Source organism: Dama dama, chromosome 30 (genome assembly GCF_033118175.1).
Source record: "Dama dama isolate Ldn47 chromosome 30, ASM3311817v1, whole genome shotgun sequence".
In the NCBI taxonomy this organism is placed as follows: domain Eukaryota; kingdom Metazoa; phylum Chordata; class Mammalia; order Artiodactyla; family Cervidae; genus Dama; species Dama dama.
Window position 1 is genome coordinate 75795317 of NC_083710.1, and position 16946 is coordinate 75812262.

The 16946-nt window shown below is 38.5% G+C and overlaps 1 protein-coding gene across 1 annotated transcript in view; it reads right to left on the minus strand.

The window, feature by feature from the left end:
• Positions 1–16946, minus strand: part of LOC133049659 (ATP-binding cassette sub-family C member 4-like) — a 204609-nt gene that overhangs the window by 26119 nt on the left and 161544 nt on the right. The window lies entirely within an intron of this gene.

Here is a 16946-nt window from a genome sequence, read left to right on the forward strand (position 1 = left end):
AGGAAACCCTCTCACTGACTGGTCTGGGGGAAGTTTTCGAATCTCGGAGGGCAAACTAACCAGGAGGAAAAATAAATAAAACCCACAGATTACTTGCCTAAAAGCAATTCCCAGCAGAAAAGTACTCCAGATGCTCGCATCCACCACCAGCAAGAGGGGGCTGAACGGAGAGGAGCGGGTGGCATTGCTTAGGGTAAGGACCGGGCCTGAATGCCCTGAGGGCAATCTGAGGGAGCTAACATGAGATAGCAACTTAAACTGTGGGATAGCAAGAGAGAGAGAGAGAGAATTAACTTGCAAAAAGCCCTAACCTAAGACACTGCCAACCCATTCGCAGAAAGAAGGACAGAGCAATACCAGAGAATAGCTAGCCAGCTGCAGAGTGGCCCATCCCCCACCAGAGGCAGGGGGAAGCCAGCGCCACCCAGAGCTGGAAAGGGGCAAACACGGCCCCAGAGACAGCATCCTTTACCAAACTGCAAACGGGCTTCCCGTTTCTAAGCAAAGACTTCCTGAGATTCTGGATGGTTGACATCTGCCAGGAGGGTTGCAGCCAGAGATCAGCTCCCCAGAAGAGACACAAGGCGCACCGGACCGGGTGCGCCTGGAAACTGAGGCTGGGACCGCAGAGGGGATAATGCGCACTGCACCCAGGGAGAGTGTGCTCGTCAAGCTCCTGGTTGCCTGAGCTGCTTGGATGGGGAAGGCACAAAATGCAGACCCAACCGAGTCTGGGTCTTTGTGGAGTACCAGAGAAGGTGAACCTGAGCGGCTTAGGCCTGGGAAGTGCACGCAACTCAGGGCCTGCTCCCTGTAGAGCAACCTGAAGCCTGAGCAGTGTAGACGGGAAAGCACACACGCCGTAAGCAGGGGCAAACCCAGTGTGGTCGGAACACTGCGAGTACTCCCCACACACACCAATGATATTTGCTTGTGGTTTTCCTCCCTCCACACAACACAACTGAACAAGCTAACCTAAACAAGAGACCACCTCTGCCCCTCTTGGGTCAGGGCAGAAATTAGACACTGAAGAGACATGCAAACAAAAGCCAAATAAACAAAGGGAACTGCTTTAGAAGCGACACATGCAACAGATTAAAATCCCTATAGTTAACACCGACTACACTGGAAGGGGCCTATACATAGTGAGAAGTATAAGCTGGAACAAGGAACTATCTGAAACCGAACTGAACCCACACTGCCCGCAACAGCTCCAGAGAAATTTCTAGATATATTTTTAGTATTATTATTTTTTTAATTAAATTTTTTTTCTTTTTTTTTAAAGTCCTCTATTACTCCTCTGCTAAGTTGCTTCAGTCATGTCCAACTGTGTGCAACCCCATAGATGGCAGCCCACCAGGCTCCCCCATCCATGGAATTCCCCAAGCAAGAACACTGGAGTGGGTTGCCATTTCCATCTCCAATGCATGAAAGTGAAAAATGAAAGTGAAGTTGCTCACTTGTGTCTGACTCTTCACAACCCCATGGACTGAAGCCTACCAGGCTCCTCCGTCCAAGGGATTCTCCAGGCAAGAGCACTGGAGTGGGGTGCCATTGTCTTCTCCTATTACTCCTCTATTACTCCTTAATTTTCATTTTTATAACCCACTATAACCTGGAAAAAAAAAACCCTATTTTTAAAGTGAACTTCATATATATTTCTTAATTTTTTTTTCAATATTGTATTTTTAAGAGTCTAACCATTACTCTAGATTTTTAATTTTTATTTTTCAGTATTTGATATCAATTTTGGACATTTAAGAATCGAATCTTCAGTACCCACTTTTACTCAGGAGTGTGATTACTGGCTTGATAACTCTCTCTCCCTTTTGACTCTCCTTTTTCTCCCCCAGATCACCTCTATTTCCTCCCTCCCCCTTCTCTTCTCAATCCAATTCTGTGAATCTCTGTGGATGTTCTGGGCTGTGGAGAACACTTAGGGAACAGAGTACTGCCTAGATCTGTCTCTCTCCTCTTGAGTCCCCCTTTTTCTCCTCCTGCTCATCTCTATCTCCATCCCCCCTCTCCTCTTCTTCATGTAACTCTGTGAACCTCTCTGGGTGTCCCACACTGTGGAGAATCTTTTCACCATTAACCTAGAAGTTTTACTATCAATGCTGTATGGACAGAGAAGTCTTGAGGCTACTGGAAGAATAAGACTAAAATCCAGAGGCAGGTGGTTTAAGCCCAAAACCTGAGAACACCAGAGATCTCCTGAGTACAGGGAACATTAATTAATAAGAGATCATGCAAAAGCCTCCATACCTACACTGAAACCAACCACCACCCAAGAACCAATAAGTTCCAGAGCAAGACATACCATGCAAATTCTCCAGCAACGAAGGAACACAGCCCTGAGTGTCATATACAGGCAGCCCAAAGTCACACCAAACCTATAGACCCATCTCAAAAACTCACTACTGGACACTCAATTGCACACCAAAGAGAAGAAATCCAGCTCCACCCACCAGAACACCGACTCAAGCTTCCTAACCAAGAAACCTTGACAAGCCAATCGCCCAACCCCACGCACTGGGAGAAACCTTCACAATAAAAAGGAACCACAGACTACCAGAATACAGAAAGGCCACCCCAAACACAGCAATCTAAATAAGATGAAACGGCAGAGAAATACCCAGCAGGTAAAGGAACATGAAAAATGCCCACCAAGCCAAACAAAAGAGGAGGAAATAGGGAATCTACCTGAAAAAGAATTTAGAATAATGATAATAAAAATGATCCAAATCTTGAAAACAAAATGGAGTTACAGATAAATAGCCTTGAGACAAGGATTGAAAAGATGCAAGAAAGGTTTAACAAGGACCTAGAAGAAATAAAAAAGAGTCAACTAAAAATGAATAATGCAATAAATGAGATCAAAAATATTCTGGAGGGAACCAACAGTAGAATAACGGAGGCAGAAGATAGGATAAGTGAGGTAGAAGATAAAATGGTGGAAATAAATGAAGCAGAGAGGAAAAAAGAAAAAAGAATCAAAAGAAATGAGGACAACCTCAGGGACCTCTGGGACAATGTGAAACGCCCCAACATTTAAATCATAGGAGTTCCAGGAGAAGAAGACAAAAAGAAAGGCCATGAGAAAATACTCGAGGAGATAATAGCTGAAAACTTCCCTAAAATGGGGAAGGAAATAGCCACCCAAGTCCAAGAAACCCAGAGAGTCCCAAACAGGATAAACCCAAGGTGAAACACCCCAAGACACATATTAATCAAATTAACAAAGATCAATAACAAAGAACAAATATTAAAAGCAGATAGGGAGAAACAGCAAATAACACACAAGGGATTCCCATAAGGATCTTTCAATAGAAACTCTTCAGGTCAGAAGGGAATGGCAGGACATACTTAAAATAATGAAAGAGAACAACCAACAACCCAGATTACTGTACCCAGCAAGGATCTCATTCAGATATGAAGGAGAATTCAAAAACTTTACAGACAAGCAGAAGCTGAGAGAATTCAGCACCACCAAACCAGCTCTTCAACAAATGCTAAAGGATCTTCTCTAGAACAGGAAACACAGAAAGGCTGAATAAATGCAAATGCAACATAACAAAGTAAATGGCAACAAGACCATACCTATCAATAATTACCTTAAATGTAAATGGGTTGAATGCCCCAACCAAAACACAAAGACTGGCTGAATGGATACAAAAATAAGACCCATATATATGCTGTCTACAAGAGACCCATCTCAAAACAAGGGACACATACAGACTGAAAGTGAAGGGCTGGAAAAAATATTTCACGCAAACAGAGACCAAACGAAAGCAAGAGTCAGAATACTCATATCAGATAAAACAGACTTTACAATAAAGGCTGTGAAAAGAGACAAAGAAGGACACTACATAATGATCAAAGGATCAATCCAAGAAGAAGATATAACAATTAAAAATATATATGCACCCAAAAGAGGAGCACCACAATATGTAAGGCAAATGCTAACAACTATGAAAGGGGAAATTAACAGTAACACAATAATTCTAGGAGACTTTAATACCCCACTCACAACTATGGATAGATCAACTAAACAGAAAATTAACAAGGAAACACAAACTTTAAATGACACAATGGACCAGGTATACCTAATTGATATCTATAGGACATTTCACCCCAAGCAATCAAGTTCACCTTTTTCTCAAGAGCACATGGAACCTTCTCCAGAATAGATCACATCCTGGGCTATAATTACCACATCCTTGGTAAATTTTTTTAAAAAATGAAATCATTTCAGTCATCTTTTCTGACTACAATGCAGTAAGATTAGATCCCAATTAAAGGAAAAAATCTATTAAAAATTCAAACATATGGAGGCTAAATAACACGCTTCCCAATAACCAACAAATCATAGAAGAAATCAAAAAAGAAATCAAAATATGCATAGAAATGAATGAAAATGAAAACACAACATCCAAAACCTAAGGGACACTATAGAAGCAGTGCTGAGGGGAAGGTTCATAGCAATACAGGCTTACCTCAAGAAACAAGAAAGAACCCAAATAAATAACCTAACTCGACACCTAAAGCAACAAAGAAGGAAGAAATGAAGAACCCCAGGGATAGTAGAAGGAAAGAAATCTTAAAAATTAGGGCAGAAATAAATGCAAAAGAAACAAAAGAGTCCATAGAAAAATCAACAAAGCTAAAAGCTGGTTTTTTAAAAAGATAAATAAAATTGACAAACCGTTAGCCAGATTCATCAGGAAACAAAGGGAGAAGAACCAAATCAACAAAATTAGAAATGAAAATGGAGAGATCACAACAGACAACACTGAAATACAAAGGCTCATAAGAGACTACAACCAGTAGCTCTATGGCAATAAAATGGACAACTTGGAAGAAATGGACAAACTCTTAGAAAAGTACAACTTTCCAAAACTGAACCAGGAAGAAATAGAAGATCTTAACAGACCCATCACAAGCATTGAAATCGAAACTGTAATCAGAAATCTTCCAGCAAACGAAAGCCCAGGACCAGATGGCTTCACAGCTGAATGCTACCAAAAATTTAGAGAAGAGCTAACACCTATCTTACTCAAACTCTTCCAGAAAATTGCAGAAGAAGGTAAACTTCCAAACTCATTTTATGAGGTCACCATCACCCTAATACCAAAACCAGACAAAGATGTCACAAAAAAAGAACAATACAGGCCAATATCACTGATGAACATAGATGCAAAAATCTTTAACAAAATTCTAGCAAACAAAATCCAACAACATATTAAAAAGATCATACATCATGACCAAGTGGGCTTTATCCCAGGAATGCAAGGATTCTTTAATATCCACAAATCAATCAATGTAATACACCACATTAACAAATTGAAAGAAACTAGTACAGCCGCTATGGAGAACAGTGTGGAGATTTCTTAAAAAACTGGAAATAGAACTGCCATATGACCCAGCAATCCCACTGCTGCGCATACACATTGAGGAAACCAGATCTGAAAGAGACACGTGCACTCCAATGTTCATCGCAGCACTGTTTATAATAGCCAGGACATGGAAGCAACCTAGATGCCCATCAGCAGATGAATGGATAAGGAAGCTTATTACTTCCTGACTCCTTAATATTACTCAGCCATTAAAAAGAATTCATTTGCATCAGTTCTCATGAGATGGATGAAACTGGAGCCCATTATACAGAGTGAAGTAAGCCAGAAAGATAAAGACCAACACAGCATACTAACGCATATATATGGAATTTAAAAAGATGGTAACGATAACCCTATATGCAAAACAGAAAAAGAGACACAGATGTACAGAACAGACTTGGACTCTGTGGGAGAAGGCGAGGGTGGGATGTTTTGAGAGAACAATATCGAAACGAGTATACATTCAAGTGTGAAACAGATCACCAGCCTAGATTGGCTGCATGAGACAAGTGCTCAGGCCTGGTGCACTGGGAAGACCCAGAGGAATCGGGTGGAGAGGGAGGTGGGAGGGGGGATTGGGATGGGGAATACTTGTAAATCCATGGGTGATTCATGTCAATGTATGACAAAAACCACTACAATATTGTAAAATAATTAGCCTCCAACGAAAAAAAAAACAAATTGAAAGATAAAATCCACATGATTATCTCAATAGATGCAGAAAAAGCCTTTGACAAAATTCAACATCCATTTATGATAAAAAACCCTCCAGAAAGCAGGAATAGAAGAAACAAACCTCAACATAATAAAAGCTATATATGACAAACCCACAGCAAACATTGTCCTCAATGGTGAAAAATTGAAAGCATTTCCCCTAAAGTCAGGAACAAGACAAGGGTACCCACTCTCACCACTACTATTCAACATAGTTTTGGAAGTGTTGACCATATCAATCAGAGCAGAAAAAGAAATAAAAGGAATCCAAATTGGAAAAGAAGTAAAACTCTTACTGTTTGCAGATGACATGATCCTCTACATAGAAAACCCTAAAGACTCTACAAGAAAATTACTAGAGCTAATCAACGAATATAGTAAAGTTTCAGGATATAAAATTAACAAACATAAATCCTATGCATTCCTATACACTAACAATGAGAAAACAGAAAGAGAAATTAAGGAAACAATACCATTCACCATTGCAACAAAAAGAATAAAATACTTAGGAGTATATTTACCTAAAGAAACAAAAGACCTATACATAGAAAACTATAAAACAATGATGAAAGAAATCAAAGAGGACACAAATAGACAGAGAAACATACGGTGTTCATGGATTGGAAGAATCAATATTGTCAAAATGACTATACTGCCAAAGCAATCTATAGATTCAATGTAATCCCTATCAAGCTACCAAAGATATTTTTCACAGAACTAGAACAAATAATTTCACAATCTGTATGGAAATTCAAGAAACCTCGAATAGCCAAAGCAAATTTGAGAAAGAAGAATGGAACTGGAGCAATCAACCTGCCTGACTTCAGGCTCTACTACAAAGCCACAGTCATCAAGACAGTATGGTCCTGGCACAAAGACAGAAATATAGATCAATGGAACAAAATAGAAAGCCCAGTGATAAATCCATGAACCTATAAACATCTTATCTTTGACAAAGGAGGCAAGAAAACACAATGGAAAAAAGACAATCCCTTTAACAAGTGCTGCTGGGAAAACTGGTCAACCACTTGTAAAAGAATGAAACTAGAATACTTTTTAACACCATACACAAAAACAAACTCAAAATGGATTAAAGATCTAAATGTAAGACCAGAAACTATAAAACTCTTAGAGGAGAACATAGGCAAAACACTCTCCGACATAAATAAAAGCAAGAACCTCTATGACCCACCTCCCAGAATATTGGGAATAAAAGCAAAAATAAACAAATGGGACCTAATGAAACTTAAAAGCTTTTGCACAACAAAGGAAATTATAAGCAAGGTGAAAAGACAGCCTTCAGAGTGGGAGAAAATAATAGCAAATGAAGCAAAATACAAAGGATTCATCTCAAAAATATACAAGCAACTCCTGATGCTCAATTCTAGTAAAATAAATGACCCAATCAAAAAATGGGCCAAAGAACTAAGTAGACACTTCTCCAAAAAAAGACATACAGATGGCTAACAATCACATAAAAAGATGCTCAACATCACTAGCTATCAGAGAAATACAAATCAAAACCACAGTGAGGTACCATTACACGTCAGTCAGAATGGTTACTATCCAAAAGTCTACAAGCAATAAATGCTGGAGAGGGTGTGGAGAAAAGGGAATGCTCTTACACTGTTGGTGGGAATGCAAACTAGTACAGCCACTATGGAGAACAGTGTGGAGATTCCTTAAAAACTGGAAATAGAACTGCCATATGACCCAGCAATCCCACTCCTCAGCATACAAACCAAGGAAAACAGAATTGAAAGAGACACATGTACCCCAATGTTCATCACAGCACTGTTTATAATAGTCAGGACATGGAAGCAACCTAGACGCCCATCAGCAGATGAATGGATAAGGAAGCTGTGGTACATATACACAATGGAATATTACTCAGCCATTAAAAAGAATTCATTTGAATCAGTTCTAATGAGATGGATGAAACTGGAGCCCATTATACAGAGTGAAGTAAGCCAGAAAGATAAAGACCAATACAGTATACTAGTGCATACATATGGAATTTAAAAAGATGGTAATGATAACCCTATATGCAAAACAGAAAAAGAGACACAGATATACAGAACAGACCTTTGGACTCTGTGGGAGAAGGCAAGGGTGGGATGTTCTGAGAGAATAGCATTGAAACAAGTATACTATCAAGTGTGAAACAGATTGCCAGCCTAGGTTGGCTGCATGAGATAAGTGCACCGGGCTGGTGTACTGGGATGACCCAGAGGGATGTGATAGGGAGGGAGGCGGGAGGGGGGATCAGGATAGGGAACACATGTAAATACATGGCTGATTCATGTCAATGTATGGAAAAAACCATTACAATATTGTAAAGTAATTAGCCCCCAACTAATAAAATTAATGGGAAAAAAAAAAAAAAAAGATATCAGCAAACTTGGAAAACTCAGCAGTGGCCACAGAACTGCAAAAGGTGTTTTCATTCCAATCCCAAAGAAAGGCAATCCCAAAGAATGCTCAAACTACCACACAATTGCACTCATCTCACACGCTAGTAAAGAGATGCTTAAAATTCTCCAAGCCAGGATCAGGAATATGTGAACCTTGAACTTCCAGATGTTCAAGCTGGTTTTAGAAAAGGCAGAGGAACCAGAGATCAAATTGCCAACATCTGCTGGATCATCAAAAATGCAAGTGATTTCCAGAAGAACATCTATTTCTGCTTTATTGAGTATGCCAAAGCCTTTGATTGGTGTGGATCACAATAAACTGTGGAAAATTCTGAAAGAGATGGGAATACCAAACCACCTGACCTGCCTCTTGAGAAACCTATATGCAGGTCAGGAAGCAACAGTTAGAACTGGACATGGAACAACAGACTGGTTCCAAATAGGAAAAGGAGTACGTCAAGGCTGTATATTGTCACCCTGCTTATTTAACTTATATGCAGAGTACATCATGAGAAACGCTGGGCTGGAAGAAGCACAGGCTGGAATCAAGATTGCCAGGAGAAATATCAATAACCTCATATATTCAGATGACACCACACTTATGGCAGAAAGTGAAGAAGAACTAAAGAGCCTCTTGATGAAAGTGAAAAAAAAGAGTGAAAAAGTTGGCTTAAAGCTCAACATTCAGAAAACTAAGATCATGGTATCTGGTCCCATCACTTCATGGCAAATACATGGGGAAACAGTGGCTGACTTTATTTTTCTGGGTTCCCCAATCACTGCACATGGTGACTCCAGCCATGAAATTAAAAGATGCTTACTCCTTGGAAGAAAAGTTATGACCAACCTAGGCAGCATATTAAAAAGCAGAGACATTACTTTGTCAACAAAGGTCCGTCTAGTCAAGGCTATTGTTTTTCCAGTGGTCATATATGGATGTGAGAGTTGGACTATATAGAAAGCTGAGCACAGAAGAATTGATGCTTTTGAACTGTGGTGTTGAAGAAGACTCTTGAGAGTCCCTTGGACTGCAAGGAGAGCCAACCAGTCCATCCCTAAAGGATATCACTCCTGGGTGTTCATTGGAAGGACTGATGTTGAAGCTGAAACACCAATAGTTTGGCCACTTGATGCAAAGAGCTGACTCATTGGAAAAGACCCTGATGCTAGGAGGGATTGGGGCCAGGAGGAGAAGGGGACGACAGAGGATGAGATGGTTGGATGGCATCATTGTCTCATTGGACATGGGTTTGGGTGGACTCCAGGAGTTGGTGATGGACAGGGAGGTCTGGTGTGCTGCGATTCATGGGGTCGCAGAGTCGGACATGACTGAGCAACTGAACTGAACTGAACTGGATTGTTGATTTACAATATTGTTTCAGGTATACAGCAAAGTGAATCAATTACATACACACACACACACACATACACATTTGTTCAGCTTATCACAGGATATTAACTACAGTTCCTTGTACTATACAGTAAATTCTGATTGCTTTTCTATGTTATGTATGTTCGTTACTCAGTTGTGTCTGACTCTTTGTTTCCCCATGGACTGTAGCTCACCAGGCTCCTCTGTTCATGGAGTTCTTCAGGCAAAATACTGGAGTGGTAGCCATTCCTTTCTCCAGGGGACCTTCCCGAATCAGGGTTTGAACCCAGGCCTCTAGTATTGCAGGCAGATGCTTTACTGTCTCCAACACCATTTTATGTATAGTAGTTTCTATCAGCTAATTTCATACTTTTAATTTATCCCCCCTCCACCAACTTCCCTTTTTGCTTTGGTAACCATAAGTGTTTTCTATGCCTGTGAGTCTGTTTCTGGTTTCTATATAGATTCAGTTTCTCTTTCGTATATAGGTTAATTTTTATTGGGCTTTCCTGATGACTCAGCTGGTAAAGAATCCACCTACAATGTGGGATAACTGGGTTCAATCCCTGGGATGATATCCTGGAAAAAAAGAACGGCTACCCACTCCAGTGTTCTGGCCTGAAGAATTCCATGGACTCTATAGTCCATGGGGTCGCAAAGAGTCAGACATAACTGAGTGACTTTCACTTTTCATTTGTATTACTTTTTAGATTCTTTATATAGGTAATATCATATAATATTTGTCTTTCTCTTTCTTAGTATGACATTTTCTAGGTCCATCAAAGTTGCTGATAATCATAATATTTCATCCCTTGTTATAATATTCCTGTATGTGTATATGTAAACTACACTGATATAGGTAAATAGATATCACATCTTCTTAAACCAGTTGTCTTTGATGGGCACTTGGGCTGTTTCCATATCTTAGCTATTGTATATAGTGCTGTTTTGAACACTGGGGTGCATGTATCTTTTTAAATTAGTGTTTCAATTTTTTTCTAGATGTATACTCAGGAGTGAGACTGCTGGATTATATGCTAGTTCTATTTTTAGTTTTTTGGGGGAAATTCTATGATGTTTTACATAGTGGCTACACCAATTTACACTCCCAGCAACAGTGTATGAGGGCTCCCTTTTTTTCTACACCCTCTCCAGCATTTATTATTTATAAGTTTTTGATGGTAACCATTCTGACCAGTTTGAGGTGGTACCTCATTGTTGTTTTGATCTGTATTTCTCAAATAATCATTGATGCTAAGCATCTTTTCATTTGCCTGTTGGTCATCTATATGTCATCTCTGGAGAATGTAATAAATGTTTTAAAGTGAATGAAAACTCAGGAAAAGCAGGACACAACATAGCATGTTATTTTCCCCAGACTATGGCTATAGGTGGTTTATATTAATCTTCATAAAATTATAATCAAAAGATTAAAAACCCCAAAATTTTAACTGTCAAAGATAATCTGAAACTACATTTGGTGGTGGGTGTCAATTCAGTGAATAGTTGTTTTGGGGAAATATTATAGAACAAGAAGCAAACTCAGACTATATTTGAAAAACAAAGAGTAAACACACTTCAAATTAAGAGATTAACAGATTGATGACCAAAAAGCACGGACCCAGAATTTCAGTGTCGAATAACAAAACACCAAGGTTGAAAGGGTAGTGTTTTCATGGTATGCTAAATGCTGAAGCATTTTTATGAATGTGATCCTGAATTGTGCTCCTGATGGAGTCCAATCCTGAGAAAGCAGAATTCTGAGTTAGGATTAAATATGCTATTGGTATTTAATGTTAGCATGAAAGGTACACAAAATCTAGAAGGTAAGATTTGGACTGTGATGTAACTGATGGTACTGAAAATTGTCAAATGGAACATGTCAGCTTATTTATCCCTCCCCTGTTACTGGGAAGAGGCATTACTGGGTATTCTTTCTATGAAATATATTCATAAATCTACACCCTGGTGATGGGACTGATCAAAAAGTGTGACAGCATCAAGGTTTTTATTGCTTTTCCTTCTGAATTGAAACTGGTAATCCTTGTATATGTAAAATGGTCTTCCTTAAAACTGATGTCCTAACTTTGAAGAAATAACTTCATAGTTGCCTCTGAATCAAGTGTCATCTCATCACTAATCTGATTGTTGACCTTGCTTCAGGTTGTCTATAGCTGTCATATGAGGAACAAGAGGTGTGAGGTGAAAATGTTTTCCAGAAAACACTATTTTCTGAGACTCTAACTTCATTTATGAATCAGGGATGGTTATGTAAATGTTATGAGTATGAAGGCCCTCTGTAGTATAAAAATATCAAGTTATAATTAAGTATTAGAATGGACAAAAAGCAACAGAGTCAGCAGACATTGGTAACTAAGAGTTACATTTGGAGAATCTGAAAACATATTAATAGTGTAATATTACTATAAAATTTGTTGAGTGAGATAACAACACAATGTTATATAGAAGAATGTCCTTATTCTTAAAAAGGTGTAAGTTTACATGTTTAGGATGAGCAGCAACTTTTAATGAAAATTTCTGCAACTTTTGTTCAAATAGTTCAGCAAAATACTGATTGTAGAAAAGAGAATCAAATACAAAAAAAAAATATTAACAGCTGGTGAATTTACATGAAGGTGTGTGTGTTTATCACACTATTCCTTCTATATTCCTGTGACTTGAAAACTTTAAAACAAAACGCTGGGCATAAATCCTTTCTAGCTCTGCCAATTGGACAGCTTCCTAAACGTTCTGTGTCTTAGCTTCCTAAACCCTAAGACTATAATATTGTAATAATAAAGGAATCTACATCCTAACATTGTTAGAATATAAAATAAGTCAGCAGGTGTAGAATTTACAACAGTGCTTTATACAAAGAGATCAATAGATATTACCCGTTATGAATAATGCTGTCAGCTTGCCTCTCTTCAAAGTTCTGCTCTTCCTCATTTATTTGTATCAGTGCTGAGACTTTATTACATATGCACTAGCTTGTTTTTCATCTTCTCCACCAGAATTTAAGGCCAAAAGAATAGAAACTTTGTCTCTCCTGATGACTGTAATAGCCCCAGAATCTGCAACAGTGCCTGTCTATCAAGCTCTCAGTCGATATTTGTTGGCTGGATGAATGAAGGCACAAGTGAATCTTATCTTGTGATACATCTGCACCTATAATTTTAAAATGAATCCATATAGATAACTTATGTATAATACTATTTTCTTATTAAATGTCATTGTAAAAGAAATATATTATCAATTTGCTCCAAGATATCATAACATCCTACTTTAAACTATGGAAATCTTTTATAAAAAGTCACAAGTTAAGGAAAACAGAGAAAATAATACTACTCAAAATTACACATCTCAGTATAGAATACTTCAGATCATTTTTTAGTTTGGAATAATAATAAACTATAGCAAAAGTGAAAATAATAAGCTGAACTTATGTGCATATGTTAGTTGCTCAGTTGTGTCAGACTTTTTGAGATCCCGTGGACTGTAGCCCACCAGGCTCCTCTATCTGTGAAATTCTCTGGCCAAAAAAACGAGTAGGTAGCCATTCCCTTCTCCAGGGGTCTCTTCCCAACCCAGGGATCGAACCCAGGTCTCCTGCATTGCAGGCAGATTCTTTACCGTCTGAGCTACTAAGGGAGCCCTTATAAAATACCCCATTTCTATTATCATAAACATTTTCAAATACCCTCCTAAGTGTACTTTCTCTCTCACTCAAGTGCCAATGCCCCTCACAGGAAGTTAAATAGATGTCAGATGGTTTCCACATTTGGTAGAATCTTCTCACTTTTCAAAATAAAAGGCTGGTGTGAGACAGTGAAATGCAACCAAGAAATGGGGAAGAGCTTTTATTAGAGAGAGAGCAATAAATGAAGTAAAGGAAGAGCCCGTTCACCTAAATACAAGGCCCCGGGAAATGGACATGTGAGCTGTCTCCACAGCAAGGACTGAACTACATGTTCCTGATGCACAGGCTGCACAGATTTCTGTATGTTGGTTTCCTGTCTGATGAGACACACATGAGTCCTAACAGAGACACTATCAATGTTGAACGTTTACCTGCATGATTTCTTCCCAGTTTTGACATGATATGTTGTTGTTCAGTCACCCAGTCATGTCTGACTCTTTGTGACCCCATGGGCTGCAGCATGCCAGGCCTCCCTGTCCCTCACAATCTCTGAAATTTGCCCAAGTTCATGTCCATTGAATTGGTGATGCCATCCAGCCATCTCATTCTCTGAAGCCCTCTTCTCCCTCTGCCCTCAATCTTTCCCAGCATCAGGGACTTTTCCAAAGAGTCAGTTGTTCATATCAGGTGACCAAAATACTGGAGCTTCATCTTCAGCATCCGTTCTTCCAACAAGTATTCAGGGTTGATTTCCTTTAAGATTGACTTGTTTTATCTCCTTGTTGTCCAAGGGACTCTCGGGGGTCTTCTCCTTGACATGATATACCATTCTGTTAATTGTACATCCCAGTATAAAAGTTGTTTTGTTTTTTAATAACTTCAACACATCGATCATTCATTTCCAGAGTTTTATTTACAGTCCAATACTTTGGCCACCTGACATGAAGAAATTTCTCATTGGAAAAGTTCCTGATGCTGGGAAAGATTGAAGGCGGGAGGAGAAGCGGATGACAGAGGATGAGATGGATGGCATCACTGATGTGATGGGCATGAGTTTGAGTAGGCTCCGAGAGCTGATGATGGACAGGGAAGCCTGGCGTGCTGCAGTCCATAGGGTCACAAAGAGTCAGACATGACTGAACAACTGAACTGAACTGATCTACTGTGAACCTCAAACCTTTGAGGGATAAAGTGCTTCATCTTCAGTTACTACTCAAGTTATATTTATAGAGGTGCTCTTGCTTTTTAGGTTCCCCAATGGGCACTAATTTCTGATGAATGTTCTTCAGTTTACAGTAAACTATTTTTCAGTATATGAAAAAATGTATTTTCAGTGTATTCTGAACAATAACCAAGATGAAATGGACAGCATCCTTAAAACTGTCTTCCTTCTGAATGTCCATCTCCACCAAGAGAGAAAGAGGAGACTGAAATTTGGGTTGACAGTTTCAGTTTGGCTTTACTTATAAAACAACAACTGGGGTTTTTTATAACCTAAGAACTGACCCCATTATTTTAGTGATACATAGTAGAGTGAGAAATCATCCCATCATTCTGTTACTCTAGGAATTATTTTTTTATGACCTTTGTATGTTTTTCAGTGAAAGATTTTCTTTTCATAGTACACAAAATCTTTCATCAAAAAATATATAGAATTCTTAAAGAAACAATTCCTAGAGAAACACAATAATGAGATGATTTCTCACTAAGAGATATCACTAAGGTAATAGGGTCAATTCTAGAACCAATACATGGAAACCACACACATCAGTTTGTGGAAAAATTTATGTTTATTTCAATTTGTAGAAAATTCTAAATGTAGTTTGAATAAAGATAGACCTTAGCACTGTCTATCACTTCCAGCATCTCATCATTTTTAGAACTGAGAAGTTACTAAATTTTATTTTAATTTTGGCTCTATCACTGGTGCAATGGACATGAACTTGGGCAAACTTCAGGAGATGGTGAGGGACAGGGAGGCCTGGCGTGCTGCAGTCCATGGGGTAACAAAGAGTTGGACACGACTGGGCAACTGAACAACAACAATAACAGATGAATTAAGTATAAGTTAGAGCCAAGTTCTGAGATAGTTTTTGACAGAATTTGTTTCCCAATTAACATTTCATCACTGTCCATGGAGTAATGTGTTCTAAAATTCTAGAGTTATCTTTACTACCTGAGAATCTGTGAAGAGAGATCTCGAGCTAGGAAACAAATAGAAAAATAACTTACCAGTACTTCCAGTTACTTTTTAAAGATGTGTCCCAATTTCACCATTAACTTTTTCTATGAATTCAAGAGCAATGACTCATCCTACTATTTTTTACATTTGATGGTTAACTACTCTCCCCACCTGTTCTCTTTTAGAATTCATAGTAGAAAGATTCACATACCTAAGTGAAATCAGAGGTCCACTGCTTTTCAAACAGGAGAAAGTGAAGCAATCAGCGTGATTTAGGAAAATAAAATCCCCACATTTCTGGAAAGCAGGGTAGGTGTGTAAAGATTCAGTGCCAACATGCCTTCAGAAACCTGAATTATTGGCTGAGAATTGACACACCTCCAAATCTGCCTGCTCATAATCAAAGCTCACCTATAGATTATAGATTTCCAAGCTATGCCTGAAAGAGTGATGATAAATGACAAACACACCAATTCAAAACAACAATGTGAGCAACTGGCCACTGGAATTTGTGCAATTTTCCTTTTTTAATGAAATACGTCACAATTCTCTGAAATGAAGAGATGGAACAAACATTCAGTACTTGTTTACTGAGCACATACTCTTTAAAGGCAAAAGACTGAGCTAGGTCTTTTATATGAGAGTTTAGAAGTCTGTCTATGGTTTCAAAGTCTAAAGAGAGTTTCTGCCATCAGCACATTACAACCAAGTTGAAAAACTAGGGCAAATACACGAAATAATTAGTACTAAAATATACAAAACATCAGCACCTTAACAGTCAAAAATCCTTTTCATGCACAGGTATGGAGATTCCAGGAAGTGGTCAAAAAAAAAATCACAAAGATAATAGAAAATCTAGAAAAGAACTTATCAGTATAAAAACTTAGCAAAAGTTACAGGATCCTGTTACTAGCATTCACTCTGCAGCATTAAAATGACCTGATTGCCAATAAATAATTATCAGGTTCCAATTGTGTAGTATACCTTCATGAACACAGTCTTATGAAATTTTACAGCATTTTACTGGGATGGGTTCATTTATCTTTCAGTTAATAATGAAAAACTACTATTGTCTCTACTTAGTAGATGTTCCCTAAAATGAAAGGAATAAAATGAATGTTGCAAGGTAACTAGGGTAATTAATGCACTAGATCATTTGTAGAATTTGAACCCAAATTCTTCTAGCTTAATGCTTCTAAACTAGTGCTCTGCAAAAGATAAGAAAAAC